Here is a 12,280-nt window from a genome sequence, read left to right as displayed (position 1 = left end):
GGTTTATTTGCTTTATTCACTTCATTCACATACCCTGCCATAATGCTTGACTGATGCAACAAGGGGATGGGAAGAAAAAGCTTTTTCCAAACTTTGCTTAAAATTACAACAACGGCTTTGTGTCAAGCTAAATGAAACAAAGTGATGTTTTTAATTTCTTTTTACAATAAGATTCAAATTATTTGTCGGTGCTTCAACCCTAAACAAGAACAACTACACACGTGTGAGTCACAGGTGAGGTGATTAATAGATTTATGCTGATCAAGGATCGACTGGAAATTATTATATTTCTCATTTCTCATTTTCTCATGCTTTTCATGGGGTGAAACAACAGAAGGACTTTGGAACCACTCTCCCATCCAGTCTGATGGAATTTCTCTTAATGAATCTGAAACTCTGCAGCAGCCAGTGCTTGGTTATTACTATTCAGGGTGATTACAAAGTGGAAACTCTCCCAAAATGCTTTGAAAAAGAAGGCAAACACCCTCATTCCATGACATGGCTAAGTATCAAATGAATCCACTTGAATAATGAGAGTACTCTACAGCTCTAAATGCTAATTCACTTTCACAGGTAGCGCAGTCTAAATGGGCAGGGATGCCTTTCCAGCGCTGGAGGACTAATTGTGAACTGGCACAGTCCCATATATGGCGGCCAGATTTGACGTGGATTTGGAGGATGGGCACACATCCACACAGTCTGAACACAATACTGATGATAAATTCAAATCAAAATGATCCAAATACTTATTCCTTATGTCTTATTTATTGCAGATTTATTTTATTTTATTATTTGCTGTAGACTACATGTTTACCATGAACAAGTGGATGAGCAGTTAGATGTAGCAGGTTTGATAATAAAGGTGAGAGTAGTGTTAAAAATAATAAATGAGTCATTTGTTTTTAGATATTCTTTTTATTTTCAATAAAATTGAAAAGGGTTTAAACCCACAGTCCTCTAGCTGTGAGACCACTCCACCACTGTGCTGCATCATATCCCTTCCTTATAATATTTATTTGCTGCACTGTCTGCATTAGACAGAACCCATTTCCCATAGCTCTATCCCAGGTTATGGTAGGAGGTGTGCAGCGACATGAATTTGCACCAGCGTTCACTTGATCATTACTGATGCGGGAAAGGAGGCGCACACACACACCAGTGCAGAATTTCTTTTAAACATATGGGATTGACTGTAAATCCCCTAGAAAAGAACGTAGATGGAGAATAGAGGAGGAAGAAAATACAAGGCGAAGAAGAAAAAGGTGAAGAATGACTCAATGTGCTTTCTGTGACTCATCACGCTGGATGGCAGATCCCGCTGTGGGATCCAATCAAAGGCGGCAAAACCAAAATAAACACAGTTGTCACACAAAAACAGGATTTCACAACATCAATGCTGCATGACAGCTGTCAGTATCAAGAAAGTGGAAGAGGAGGAGAAGGAGGTGGAGGAGGAGAGAGGGTGGAGTATTTGGCGAAGGGAGGGGAGGGACAGACGGTTGGAGACTGTTACACTACTGATGTTATGGGACAGCTGTCAATAAAAAGCACAGAGAAGAAGAACTAGGGGTGACTGTGGGGAAGGAAGGGAGAGAGGAGAGGAAAGGTGACAAAGACAAAGAGTCAGTTATGGAGAGGCAGAAAAGAAAGTGGGAAGGAGAAATAAAATGACAAAGTAGAGAAAGTCTGAGTAACACAGTGATGTTGTTGTCACTGTCGGCGAGAGAGAAGTGAGGAAGACAGAGAGGGAGCGATGCATTTGTCAGTCAGTGGCAGTTTTCTGCTCTAACTGCAGCAAACACACTTGTTCTGCTCTCCAAACAGGCAATAACAGCAGGGTAGCACATTCCTACAAAGTGCAGAAAGAGGAAAGAAATCATATAAAAAAAACGTGCTGGTGCCATTTTGTGGTTTTTGAGATCGTCTGCCCTCCGAGGAACGCCACTGAACACTTCTTCATGCTGCTCACTTATTTGAAAACATGACTCATTTTGTCAGAAATGGTTCAGAGGTTTGCACAGTTCAGTCAGTAGCCATAAAACATTTATATAAAAGAAAAGAAAGCATGTTATTGGTTGTGTAACACAGGAGGCATGTTCAGCAGGTGACTGAGGGATATTCATCTGACAAAGTGTTGTTTTTACTTTTGTTAAAGCTGCTAAACAGGATTTATTGGCCACCGGGGAGCAGAGCATCTCCATGCATACCTCTGACATATCATCACTTTACACAGCTGTCTTGGGGAACGTGATAAGAACCATCTCCCTTTAGAGCTTTGGGGTCAAGTCGGTGCCTGGTGCCGTGTGGATCGCCTCCAAACCTGCATCGCCACACACCCCCTTCTCTCCAGCAACAACTCTGGGGATGAATGACAGCCTTCGTTTCAATAAAAGCTGCTGTGGCTTTAATAGAAGTGCCCAGAAAGAGAAAAATAAACCCCTGTATCCCGGCCGATGATCCTCCACATGGTCACACACTATAAACACATATATAATTGAGTATCACTAATTCACTTGGATATTTTTCTTCACCTTGAGGTAGAAGATGTTTGTCCCTTTACTCAGATGACATAAGTAGCTGGCTTCTTATATCGACCACACCTCATCGTCCTGTTTACTTAACTAATGGGTCTGGATTTGAATGACTCCATTAAGCCGCTATAGAAAACCAACAGTGAATGGGAATTAAACTATTCATTGTCTAAGATAATGATGGCTTATCAAACTATGTTTGTGCTTCAGAGAATGTGCAATGTGGGTGCATGTGTGTCCTAAATGTGTCTACGGTGTAAATTAACCCAAGAGCCAATTAAATTGATTGCAATCCAATTAACAGTCCATGTGTGGAGTTGATCAGATTTAACAACATAAGCCGTTCTAATCAACACATGAAAACTTTGTTAGCAGAAATGAAATCTCAGTTGCATCGTGCTGTGATTGGCTCCGTAGCCCAGTCGGGTTGTGTTTATGCTCTTTTCAGAGAGAGTGATTCAGTCTTTCAGAAAAGTGAGGATGTGCTCGTGGCTTCTGGCTTGATTGCAAGTGATATCAAACCGCAGAGGCTGCTGCCTGCAGTAAGCTCGATGGCTGATTGAGGTAAAAGACTTCTTCTTAACACACAAGGGAGAGATGATGATGGTGGGTCACCTGCGGTCAAAGTAATGCACAGGAAGCTACTTTATTTTACCAACATCTGGTCCGTGTAGTCCTAAAACATAATGAGTGGCTCATACATTCTGGGAAATTTTTGTCTATTGGCTTTACAAACTAAGTGGTGGTGGATTTAAGACTTAGATACGAGCCAGACTTCAAACCTCTTTCCACTCCAGTTGCCGTCCAAACACTGATTTCTGCACTACCTGCTATTTCTATTACTACAGTCATAATGCTGATTTCCATTAGCATGTTAAAGGTAAGTCCCATTATGCATTAGCAATAAGCTAAGACTCATCCCTAGTAAATTACACATAGTAAAGATATGTTGGTGAAGAAGAAACGAGTTTCACTGGTATAAATGTATCTGCAGCTTTGATTTACGTTAACTATCAACATTATGTTAATAGGGCAGAAAAGCTACGATTACGATTCCCAGACAACGTAATTACGTATAGTAATAGTAGTTTAGTTGCAGGATAATGCAAGTTTTAGGAGACAGGGTTGTTTGTGGAGATGAGTTCAGCTTGTAAAGTGAGATTTCAAAGCAGCAGCAGTGAAGAGGCAGATGACACGATATTGTGTTTGTAACTTTGAATCAATGTTTTGTGTTGTAGAGGTGAGCAGGGATTAAGATGAAAAACAATGACAACACAGGAAACACACAGCGAGGCGACAACTCAAGTAACACCGACATCACTTCCCCTTTTTTTTTTTTTTTTGTCTCTTCTTCACTTTCTGACTTTGTTTCAAGCAGACTGACTTGAAACCCTCCAAACACTTTTTATTCCATGTCAAATTTCATTTGACGTAAGCTGAGCGCGCAGAGTGTGCATGTGTGTGTGATTATGTGTGAAACAGAGAGATTGTGTGTGTGTGTGTGTGTGTGTGTGTGTGTGTGTGTGTGTGTGTGTGTGCGCCACAGCACTGCAGGTTAGAAATAGCAGAATATGCCCTGAGAGCTCTTTTATCCTGAGGCATGTGTCTACTTAGAGCAATTCTTCTTCTGATTGACTCCGGAGGTGGTGTGTGTGTGTGTGTGTGTGTGTGTGTGTGTGTGTGTGTGTGTGTGTGTGTGTGTGTGTGTGTGCGCACTTATTTATTCCAATTGACTCTGTAGGTGATGACACATACTGTGAGCGTGAATATAACACTGTGTGTGTGTGTGTGTGTGTGTGTGTGTGTGTGTGACCTATTTTCCAGCCATTTCCCTGTGTTTTTTTTAAGTCAGGTGGCACAACAGCACTATCAACTGGTTTAATAGCTGCTGCTGAAATCACAGCCACGTTTCCACCATTGGGTGTCTCTATTTCTCTCTATTTCTCTCTTGTTCTCTCTCTATCTGTCCTACTCTTCCACCTTGTCTGGCTGTTTCAATATTTTACTCTTGACTTTGTGCGACGCGAATCGTCATAACTGTCAAGCAGGCACAAACACAAGCAGTTTTGCTAATGGAGTCTGTAAAACTGCTGCTTTTCAAGATATCCATTTCCAATTTCAAGATAAATTGGATGATGTCTGCACTTCAGAAGGTTTCATTATTTATTATTATTTCCCTAGTTTTCTTTTACTCTTCTTAGGTACTCAGAGGAAAAGAAGATTAGAAAACAGCTCCACAAGAGACAACTAAGAGATCTGTGGAAACCAAAATGAGACTGGCTCATTTCTCCCATCTCTCACGTTTTTGTCCAGACAAACAGACATAAAATGTCAAATTAGCCTCCATTTAAGTTTCGACTATGATCTCATCAATCTCCAGAACAATTCTCAGACTTTCTCGGCTTTTTGATCTGAGGCAGAGAAGTCAAGGAGCTCGATCTATGAGCTCGATCTATTCTCATCCCATTGTGATTCATGCATCTCGTGCTGAACTCTAAATAAAGAGCTCTCCACCAGCACTCACTGAATTCTTATCCAGGTTTACACCCAAAGGAAAATGTTATTGCTCAAAGCTTCTTCTTCTACTGCTCAGAGTCAGAACTGATTCTCGTCTTAGCCTCATTTTATATTTTATTTTGTCTGATAATGATTCTCCTTGTGAAACATTATAAGTGATATAAGAAGTTATATCTCAAACTCCAACAACATGTTGGTCGTAGTATCTGTTGAGGGAATCCACTGTTCTTATTCTAGCAGGCGATCTGTATTTTATTGTTTTTATTGTCTTGCTAACAGAGACAAGTGTGAAGATGGAGATGTTTGTAAGGGAGCTACTGTAAGAGTAGTAAGAAGTACCCACAGGCTGCGGTTGTCTCGGGCAGCTCTCAGGTGTGAATGTGCACCTTCACTTTGTGAACGTGGTGTTTGTGAAAGATTTGAAGGTTTTAAAAAAGAAAAGCTGACAAACACGTTTTGTTGAAGTAGGTTACAAACTAAAAATGCATCTTGTGACTTGTGTTGGCATAAATGGGGCCTACGAGAAATTCATTTTAGCTGAATCCCAGGAGATAATTACGTCTTCCACCACTCATTTCTCACGTGTGGCGTCTTTTACTTCTAAATGAATACACAACACTTCTATTTGGGGCAATAATTATTAGTTTCCGCACATCGTCAGTAGCTGCTGAGGCGGCGTGTTGCCCTGTGGAAATTCTAAATAGGTTTCAGAACAGCCATCAGCTAGACGGAGGTGAAAAATGTGTCCAGACACGAACTAAATTAGCTAATCTAATTTTGTGTGTGTGCATGAGCTTGTATGTGTACGTCTTGTCTGTGCACACTGGATGCTGTGTATATTTGCCCGTCAGCCAACGTATGCTTGTTCGCCCGCTCCTGCACTTTGTGTGTGGTAATTGAGCCGTTGCTTGGCGGCTGTTGCTTGAGCACACAGCAGCTTTCTAGCTAGCTAAACAGCCGCTGTAATTGAAATTAAAAGGTAGCCACATTCATCATGTTGAGCTTGGGTTTAATTGAAATGTATGTTTGTTTGTATGTGTGTGTGTGTGTGTGTGTGTGTGTGTGTGTGTGTGTGGAGAACAGAAGCGAGTGAAAGATGGAGGGAAGCAAAGTTTGTTTGAATGTGTTTGAAAATGTGTGTGACTGTGTTTGTGAGGGAGAGTGAATGTGTAATGAGGCTAGAAAGCTAAGACTCCATATCTGTACCTGTCTTGGTGACAAATAACACAGGAGAGCGATAGCATCCACAAACACCGTACCTCCCCCTCTCCTGACTCTTCCTCTCCTTCGTTCACTCTCCAGTTTAACACATTTCTTCTTTATTTCAAACTTTGCTGTTGTATATTTTCTCTCTCTCTTATTTTCTTTATGATCCAAAACAAAAGTAAAGGTATGAGGTTTGTAAAAATGCTCTTATTTGTCCATGAACATATGCAAAAAGCCCACAGGCTCTAAATAAGCCAACCAACACCTTCAAGTTCCCAATAAATCTTGTCACTTGAAGTCAGTGATTTGCTTGTTTGACAGAAACTGGAGCTGGAAATGAATCCAGGCAGCGTTTTGTTATCCATTCAGGATATAAACATAGTGATCCTGACATTTGTAATTACGTTTTTAAAACTATCATTTGCTAAAGCAACAAGTCAAGGGGCACAACATGATCTTTCTAAGATACATAAGGACAGACAGTAAAATGTGGTTATTTATTTAAATCCTTGATCGTGTAGAGGCGACGTCCTGCCTTTTAATCTGTGTTATTCTATGATAGAAGAGTGATGTTATTACTTTATGAGAGATGTGAGTTCTTTACCTTCTCACATTATGCCCTCGTTTGTTTGAGGTTAGATTCCCTTTGCAATATGAGCCCCGTGTTACATTATAATACGATGCATGCGGTGACCCCTGATGTGCGTTGAGCAGACTTTAACCATCTCCTCAGGCTAAAACCAATACTGTGTATTTGCATCTGGTTAGAAACAAATAGGGAGTGAGAAGCAAAACAGAGTAGGAGGTTCCTATGAAAACAAGTTGCTTTAAACTCTAGATTATTCAAAGCAACACATTGTATAATTTGTGCTATTTATGTGTATCTGTAGCTTAAAACTCTTAATTTAATTACACTGATGATGATTTAGCACCTAAAGGTTACTGTCAAATTGTAAAACACTTCTACAGTGACTACTCAGTCCAGCCTGAGACACATTAAACTGCAGGAACTTTATAGTTTTAGACTGCGAAGAACAAGGAGTACCATACAGTGATGTTCAATTTATCACTCACTGTCACAGTGCTCTACTGGCTCAGGGCTGCCCCTGCTCTTTGACAGGACGTCACTCTCAACTTCACTGACCTTACTTTTACTTTTCAAGGCCCCGTGTGACAGCTGTCAGTTAATTTACTGCTTTTCGTTTCAGAACCTTGCTATTATATAACCGCAATTTTATGGGCTTTCATATGGAAAGAATATTATGCAGTGAAATACTGCAGACGGTTAGCTCCCATATCATTCAGCAATGCAGATTAATCACCTAGGCCTGTAAAACAACTTGCACAGATGACTCAACATAGATTTAAAGGAGCACTCCACCAATTATACATACTAATGTGAGTGCACAAGTAATAGGGAGTATTCCTCAGCCTGTAAACACAGTCCTGTTCATGTGTAATGTCTCTAGTGTCTCTGGAGGAGTATTACCAAAATTACCTGGACAGAAGCATCTTGCTTGTAATGTGTTTTTTTGAGCCTAATTTCTTGAATTCTTTGCCACTAATTTGATTTTGAGCCCGACTTGTACTTTAAATAAGCCAAATGATGCTGATCACTGTCACTTCTGCTGACTGCTGTCTGCCCTTTGACAGTCAACAAGCTTTGTTTGTCTTCAGTGTCATAAACATGAAGAGTCAGAATTAGAAATGAGCATCAGAATTTTTAAAAAGAAAACACATAAAAGTGATGATGATGCCACTCCAGCTCCTGAGTTCCACCTCAGCTGAGAACTTCAAACTGATCTGTTCCCTCCAGAAGCTCAAACAACAAGTCTGAGAGCCACAGAGCTGCAGAGATCTAAGAAAGCCTCATGAGTCTGTGTGTGTGTTCATCGCTGTGTGGTACTGGACTAAAACGTTCCTGGACATTGTGCAGGTCTAATCCACTGCCACAGGAAGCCATTGCATGACGTTATTGCTGCTAAAAGTTGTTTTAGTCAATTATTAAAACTTTTTCCACTATCACGCTGTATGTTTAATGGGTGTGATGACTGTTTGTGTTCCATCTGTTGATATTTGTGATTTTAGTGAAAATCTAATCACCTCTCTTTTGAAAACCAGGACATGTGTGATGACAGGGCAGGTGAGACTGTACCACCTGTTACTATGGTTGTATTGTGATAGAAAAGTTTCCCCTTATTTCCATGCAGGCTCACTCTTTGTGATTATATTTGGTATTTATCCACTGACAAACAAAATCCACTTTAGGCTGTGACATACAAGTCTTACGTTTCCAACATGGCTTTAAGTGGTGAAGACAAATTGTGTTGTCTGTGTTGTGCTTTCCTGGGATCTGGATAAGCCTACATCTGTCTTCATCTCTGCTTTTTAGTCATCGGTTTTCTAATCTCTCAGTAAACTGCCAGCATGTAATGAAGCTCAGGAGGGAATGGAATTATTTAAATTAAATTATATTCAATCTAAAAACCCTCACCTTCTGCAGAATAACTTTTCTTTCATTTACAGTCTCATGAATAATGATGAGAAACAAAACCATCAAGTCAAATGATTTGAGAATGAGTATACCTTTGTCTGCCAGTTCTTCACGGCCTTTACAAATGAGAAATTCAAGATAAATGCTGGCATTTGGCTTTACACTTAATTTGCATTTTATTATTTCTTGCACAGCACATTTAAAATGCATTATGTTTTACTTTGTATACTGGGTTTTTTACAAAAATCTGAATGATGTTACATATATCACCTGCCATTGTGAACCTGGGTGCTTCACAGAAAGATGATAATCATAGGCCTAAAGCTTGAGGTCAACATGTTTTTGTATGCTGGCTGATAATGAAATGCTCAGGTTTATAGTCTGGTCAGTTTTTTTTTTATTCACTGAGACTCTATAAGTCTATAACTGGCCATCTATTTTGGGCTCCTTCAACTACAGCGTCCCTTCCACCCTTTCAGGTTAGCCGCCACAGTTAGCCTGAGAGGGTTTCTGCAAAGTGACCAACCTCTGCAGGAGCACTTGGACCAGCACTGGGTGGAGAAAGACCGACCGACAACACCCGAACAGAAATAGAGATTTTCACAAAAACAATCGTGCCCATGTGAACAGAGATCATCCTCCTGTTCAGACTGTCCACAAGGAGACTGTTTCCTTAAGTGACAGTTCACAGAGATCCATTGTGAGCTTGTCCTTTATGTCTTTATAAACCCTAAGAATGGAAGGTCACTAAATCACTAAAAGCAGCAAAGCTACACATTAAGTGTCCCATGACATCATGTAGTGCTGTTCAGTACAATCAGGGATGCAGAGCACAGGGCTCAGGTCCTTCTCTTCATCTAACAGTAGATTCTGATTTGTCTCTATAGGCAGTGACTCTTAATATAACCACCATTATATCACCATTTATAGAAAAGACTTCTTAGAATTGACTGAAGTCCAAAGCTACGTCAACATAACCAACAAAGAACTGCAGGCCTGAGCTTGGCCACACACCATACCCTCTTCTGCATTCGGAGGCTATTGTATAGTTTCAGATCCGATGCCCTAGTCTCAGAACTATAACTACACACTGGGGCTCTAGCAGCTGCGGTGGTACCATGAGGACACCTCCTATAATGTAATCGGTCCCTTTAGGCGCCTTGTGTTTGTTTCTAAGTTTAAACATGTTGAAAAAAATCTTCCCTAATGTTCTCTGTTCAGTTCGACACATTAGTGAAACCGTCTGTTCATTCTTTAACAGAAAGTGAATGAATGAATGTGAACACAGCTATTGTGAGGCCTGATCACATGCAATACATCTGTTGAACGTTGCCGTCAAGCTGTTAATGGAAATCCAATGCTGATCTATAAATATAAGCCTACATACGTTATCTACAAGGGAAGGATGTGAACCCCTTGTGTAAATCCAGCTTTGTGCTCCATCTTGTGCAGAACTAAGAACAAAGAGAAAGTTTCTTTTTTAAGTTTTTCCTTTTTTCAGCCATGAACACATGAGAGCACACTGAGCAGGGAGGTAAAGCGGGTGAAGGTGTGAAGGGTCAGAGAAATAAGCGACAGGCTCTCAGATATCTAGGAGCAGCATTTCAACGTGGCGTCAGCGGGGGGATGAGGATAAAAAGAAGTCTGAGTGAAAAAGAAAAATCTTTGATGCAGTTGGTAACATTTTCCTGAGATGACATTCTGAAGTGAAATCCTGTATTAAGACGTGCAAAAGATCGAAGATCAATTTGAGCTCACATACGACATGCAAAGAAAAATCAGCAGGAGCCTCTGAAGAAGCTGCTAAAGGAACGCATTCCTGTTGCATTTCCTAAGGCTCATCATTTAAGTTGCTATTTTAATTAGTTTTTCATCATTTTAGAAAGTTTCACTGTGTAAAAATTTAATTTTGTGAAACTAAATGCAGTAAAACATTTTCTACTTTCAAGAATATGTTTATCCAGAGTGTCCTGTAATATTTTAACAATTTTAAAAACATATTTGTCCTGTGATGGAAGAAGCTTTTTCATATTATATTATACCTACTGTATTATACTGGAGTTTGACAACATGGCTGACTGATATTCAATACTTCATAAAAGGCCAATAACAGTGAAGCAAACTCTTACAGTATATCCATCAACTCAAATTAAAACCACGGCTCTAAAGTGTTAAGATCACACCAATCCAAACGATTTAACTAATTGCTAATGGCTTTGTCCCATTAGCTACGACTTAAATTTGACTTCCAAATGGTGAAGTGAAATAAAGCACCAAAATTGAAAATGTCAGAGTTACTTTGATATATGCCAGAAGTATCTATTGATCATGGCAGCTGGGCTTCAGGCGAATGAAATCCATCACCCTTTGAGAGGGATTGTTTCACTTACTTTCTTTTTAATTTGGAACCACGTGTTTACCAGTTTCCCCCTCGGGAAATAGCTCTGAGACACACATATCCATGCAAATTAGAGGATAACCTCAATACACATGCACAAGAACCCACAGATGCACTAAGGGCCATTTAAACCTACATGCACACAGAGTCTGAACAGACGTAAACTTGTTTCTCTTAACTTTGCGAGTCACAGGAGGAGCAGGAGCAGGACAGAATTGAATAAAGAATAAAAGCACCTCTGACAGGTAATGCCCTCACTACACTTCACAGCCATTTGTCAATAAAGAAGCAATTACTAACATATAGCAGGCATTTGTATGCAGCCTGGGGACAGTGAAGGGAGGGGGCTTCTATAGATTTGTTGTGCTTGTCAGAGAGAAAACACATAAATTCACATCAAAGGAAGCAAATAAATGCATATTCACAAAGATACAAATGCACATTATAGTTAATACAATGTTAACTAGAGACACAGAAACAGCCGGGAGTGGTGCTCTGGGCCAGTTATCAACGGAACAAATTAATGCTCTAAGACTGATCAATACTCCACTATGTGTGAGACACACACACACACACACACACACACAAAAACAAAAAATCATGCAAACTGACTAACTTTTGCTTTACAACACTAAGAGAAGACTTTACTCAACGTTTGCTTCTCAGGAGCTGCAGAGCGGATGTACTGTATGTGTGTTCCTCTGATGTGCCATACCATAACACACAGAAACACAACGTTACCCATCAAACAAAGCAATTTCCAGCCAATTACACGAGTCAAACAGAAATCAAAACTCATTTGGACTCAGTGCTGTACAGCGTGGTTATTGGCCTGTCTCCTGCACCATTCTTTGTCCTGTTTACTGCAACATGCTGACAGGTTTTAGGAGTTTTTTTCTGTTGTTTTTTTCACATCATTCTCATTAAACCCCAAACACTGTTCTGCACGAATGACTCAGGACAGCCGTTATTTAAGAACCTGGACCTGGCATGACTGCCACCAGAGCTCAAACTTAGCTTTTTTACCCTTTTGTGCCATTGATTTTAGCTAAACTTCACAATGTCTACTTACTTGTTTCATATAGCACGTCATGGCTACATCACTCACTGTCACCAGGAGTGATTTATCTTCAC

This window comes from Anabas testudineus, chromosome 15 (genome assembly GCF_900324465.2).
Source record: "Anabas testudineus chromosome 15, fAnaTes1.2, whole genome shotgun sequence".
Taxonomy (NCBI): domain Eukaryota; kingdom Metazoa; phylum Chordata; class Actinopteri; order Anabantiformes; family Anabantidae; genus Anabas; species Anabas testudineus.
Note: the sequence above shows the minus strand (reverse complement) of the source record.